Raw genomic sequence first — 5,000 nt, 5'->3', positions numbered from 1 at the left:
AACTTTGAACTCCACTGCATTTCATCGTCTCTTTAGGAATTTTGTTTAACTTATAGACAAGATTGTTAGAAAAGGTTGATTTAATCTAGTAAACGATTAAATTAAGCATCACTTTTTAAACTTTAAACTTATCGTAGTCTACATCATAAATCTTTTATCTTTCAAAAATAAATGATGGAGAAATACATTATACAGAAACAGTTAACAGGCCAACGCGTTTACATCAAATTCGCAAGGATTGTGACGAATATATATATATATATATATATATATATATATATGTATATATGTATATATATATATATATATATATATATATATATATATATAATATATATATATAATAATAAAGTAAGTTTGAAATTCGGTACTAATGGGAATGTTCCACAGATCAAATTGTCGCCAATTTTCAAATCGACATTTACTTATTCTTGTATATATTCTAGTATCATTTTAAGGCCATTAGATAAACGAAAAAAATCCTAAAATTATGATAGTTAATGCTTATATGATTGTTTTGCTAGATTGAGATACGATGTTCAAGGTTAATACAAATTATTTCAGGATTGTTTTGGAATTGTCACCCTTGAGAGAAAAGGGATTTGGTTCCATCTTCGTTCACACGTATAAAGTTTCATTTTCGCTCTCACAGAATATTACACCAAGTTTAATAAACATATCCATTTACTTCAAGAAATGTATAATGTGTATAGCATATTTTTAAGTATAAATTGTCTTACATTTAGCATTGTAGACTAATTAAGTACGATGAAGATATGACACAAAGACTAATTTTCTTACACTCGACGAGAATTTGAACCTTATTACCTCTGACTACTTACCTTGACAAATTTGGTGAGGTTGAAAGTACCAGAAGAATTCAATACCAACTCTTGTTTGGTAGCTATGTCGATTATGTCCTTAACGTTGATAAAAAGACGAAAAAAATATTTAAACGTGATTCAATGTCGCCATTTTGAGACAATCGTCGACACAAACACACAACATAAGCGACTGAACTTGTTGTATTCAAAAAACTACCGCAAAAGTTGATTGAATCATTTTCCTTATTCATCCACTAAATAATTATAAAAATATCTGTATTTCATTAGAAAATAAATTATTTCTTTCTTCTATTTTTCTTTCATCTTGGATCAGATAACAAGAGTTAGTGGTGATGTGAGCTCTGAACTCGGTGCTGGCCAGGGACTGTCTGAGTTGAGGAAAGTAGTGCAAACCTAATATGCACTCACTGCCAGTAGTTTACTAACATACGTGTCACATTTTCCATTGTTTATCACAGGTGTATCCTCTCTCTTTCTCTCTCTCTCTCTCTCTCTCCTCTCTCTCTCTCTCTCTCTCTCTCTCTTTCTCTGTGTGTATTCACTTGGTCTTTGGATCACGTGTTGGACTCGTGATTGACAGCTATTTCCCTCCTGGAAGAGAGCTCAGAGCTCGTAGGTCCGATCTATGGGTAATGCTATGACCTTGCACACACACACCCCCAACTCCCCGCCCACGAGAGTTGGAGTAACACCCCTCAGCGCTGCGATACTGATATTATTTCAGCCCCGGGCGAGAGTCGAACCCGGACCTCCGTAGTGGCAGGCCAGAGCTCTAACCACAGCGCCATGAGAGCTGTGTGTGTGTGTGTGTGTGTGTGTGTGTGTGTGTGTGTGTGTGCTTGTGTGTGTCCGTATGATTTTATTTCAGATCATTAGCATTATATAATGGAGCATATTCATTTGTATATATATGTACATACATCCACGTACACACACACACACACACACACACACACACACACACACACACACACACACACACACACACACACACACACACACACACACACACACACACACACACACACACACACACACACACACACACACACACACACACACACACACACACATGTGTTTGTGTGATGACCCAGTGCCTTGCTGACCACATATGCCGTGTATGTGTTCATCATCAATAGAGTCTATAGAGTCTACACCAAGTCGCCATCCAGAAAGGGTGGAATTTTTTGACCGAGTAGCGGACATACAAACCTACCCTCACCCCCCTCTCTCTCCTCTCTCTCTCTTCTCTCTCTCTCTCTCTCTCTCTCTCTCTCTCTCTCTCTCTCTCTCTCTCTCTCTCTCTCTCTCTCTCTCTATTTCTCTCCCTCTATCCCTCACTTGTATATAGTACTGAGTTATCTCAACTCAATACGGTAAGACATTGGTAATACCCATATGGACCAAACCCACGCAGTATTTTTTTGATTGGAGACTTGTCTGCCTATTAAAAACCGAATACTGATTACTTTTACCCTCTACTCTCTCTCCTTCCCTCTGTTCTGAAATCTTCCTTTCCTTTTCTTTTACTTTTACTGTATTCATAACCCCTTTCTATTTTCTTACGATATTTTCCGATATCATTACGATATTTTACGATATTATTACAATATTTTACGATACAGATAGAAACTCAGGTTACCCATTCTCATCATTTTCTGTATCTATTTTCGACCCCACTTTCATATCCATGAAGAAATGAATAAATGAATATACAAATGAATATGGATAAAGAAATAAACAAATGAATAAGTAAATAGACAAATAAATGAATAAATAAGAAAAAAATGAAAAGATAAACAAATAAATGAATAGATGAATAAACAGCTAAAAAGATATATTAGTTAGTTAATAAATAAATAAACAAATTGATTAATAGATAAATAGATTAATTAATTAATAGGCAAATAGATAAATTGATAAATAAACCAATTAATGATTACATAAATAGGTAAATAAACAAATAAATAATGATAAAAAATTATCATATAAACAAAATGTATTCTCATATGTACAGCTTCCACCACCTATACCTGCTACAGGTCTTAGAATGACGACACAAAAGAGTTCATTGCGTCATCGCGATCTTCTTCTTATCGTAAATGCCCGAAAAAAGTATACATATATATATATATATATGTATATATATATATTTATTTATGTATACATATATATATACATATATATATATATATATATATATATATATAATATACAAATATACATATATACATATGAGAAATTCGCTAGTGGACAGCGACATCAATCAGATAATTTTTATGACAGTCGCGCAAGGATTAATACCTGCTACTCATGGGGCCTCTTAGGCGCCTTGATGTAGCAGGTTCGAATCCTTGCGCGCCTATCATAAAAATTATCTTATATATATATATATATATATATATATATATATATGCTAATAAGAACACGGGTACGTGTGTTCACTTATGCAAAGTAGACCACTTGGAAAAAGAAACTAACGAAGCAGAGCGCTTTCGTATATTACATCTTCAGTGCAACAAGTACATAGTGATAGGAATACATAGACAATATATACATGATACAAAGGAACCAGGACAGTTTGAATAAGCGTAGCGACCAATTACCCCCTAGAGAGCGGAAGGTCATTGTCAATTATCTTACGATGGTCGGGCGACATCAGGTCACAGTCGCCAAGGAGAGCGGAAGGTCATTGTCAATTATCTTACGATGGTCGGGTGACATCAGGTCACAGTCGCCAAGGAGAGCGGAAGGTCATTGTCAATTATCTTACGATGGTCGGGCGACATCAGGTCACAGTCGCCAAGGGTCACTGTTTCTACTACTTATATAGGGCGACATTAAGTCAATTTGTTGGATTACATTTTACCTGATATTATCTTACTAATTTCTTGACAAATGAAATTATCAAGTTTATACAAGCCTTTATGTAGGTTGGTATTTTGATTACTAGTGGTATGAATCAAACTGCACTCTATTAAATTTCTTGCTATTATGTTGTTGGTATAATAGATTGCCTGGGCATTACCCCAATCAACTGGATGATTATTTAATTCAATATGCTTGAATATACCACTAGAATGATTGCCATCCCTAACATTTTTCTTGTGTTGTTCAATTCTAATGTTTAAGGGTTTGGCAGTTTGACCTATGTAAAATTGATTACACATTTTGCAAGGAATTTTATAAATGCATCCTTTTTTGATTTCAATACTATTGTTGATAAGTTTATGTTTTACTGTACTATCATGTTTAAAAACTACCTTTACGTTAAATCTTTTTAATAATTCTGTGATACTTAACAAATTTTCTTGAAATGGTAAAATTAAAACATTATGATAATTGAAAGGTGATTTAGGCTGAGGAGTTAAAAATGATTTCCTTGCAAAATTGTAAGCAATATCAAGGAATTGCTTAGGGTATTTTAATTCTAGCCCAATGTTAAAAACATTTCTGATTTCTTCATCAATAAATTCAGGACTACAAATACGAAAAGCTCTTAAATACATTGAGGCAAATACTGTACGTTTAATATTATTTGGATGAGAAGAATAATAATGAATATATGAACTCACATTGGTTGGTTTACGATATATTTAAATTTAAGGCTATTGTCATGACGTAGGATAGTGCAATCTAAGAAAGGTAAGGTACAATTTTTCTCAATTTCTAAAGTAAATTTAATAGAATCAACAAGGGTATTCAACTTAGTTAAAAAATATTTTTATCTTCTGGCCAAAGACATAAGATGTCATCAATATACCTAAGCCAAGGGATGTTAGGGGGGAAGATTGTGCGTAATATTTTAGTTTAAAAAAATTCCATGTATAAATTACTTAAAACTGGGGATAAAGGGTTTCCCATACTCATGCCGAATTTTTGGGAATAGAAATTACCATTAAATTGAAACTTACAATCTTTGACACATAATTTAATTAGTTCAATCAATGTAGATGATGGCAATGGAAGAACATGTTTATTAAGTTCATCTTGAAGGTAAAATAATAAATCATTTATGGGAACTTTTGTGAATAAACTGACTATATCAAAACTAACCAATGTAAATTTATAATTAGGTTTAATATTATGGAGTTTGTCTATTAAATCAGAAGTGTTTGTAACATGAGAAGAAGAGATTGTACCTACTAAAGGGCC

General features: G+C 33.2%; 1 protein-coding gene and 1 pseudogene across 1 annotated transcript in view; both read right to left on the bottom strand.

Annotated features, from left to right (window-relative positions):
- LOC143027332 (uncharacterized) overlaps positions 1 to 1,192 on the bottom strand; it is a 6,849-nt gene extending 5,657 nt beyond the window's left edge. Inside the window, exon 1 of the mRNA XM_076188604.1 lies at positions 843 to 1,192. The gene's annotated coding sequence lies outside the window, so the exon portion shown is untranslated. The remainder of the gene's footprint in view (positions 1 to 842) is intronic.
- Positions 1,193 to 1,297: 105 nt separating this feature from the next.
- The window catches only part of LOC143027331 (uncharacterized), a 7,292-nt pseudogene continuing 3,589 nt past the window's right edge, over positions 1,298 to 5,000 (bottom strand).

Source organism: Oratosquilla oratoria, chromosome 8, assembly GCF_046742065.1.
Source record: "Oratosquilla oratoria isolate Oo_2021 chromosome 8, ASM4674206v1, whole genome shotgun sequence".
Classification (NCBI taxonomy): domain Eukaryota; kingdom Metazoa; phylum Arthropoda; class Malacostraca; order Stomatopoda; family Squillidae; genus Oratosquilla; species Oratosquilla oratoria.
This window is presented reverse-complemented; position numbering and strand designations above follow the sequence as displayed.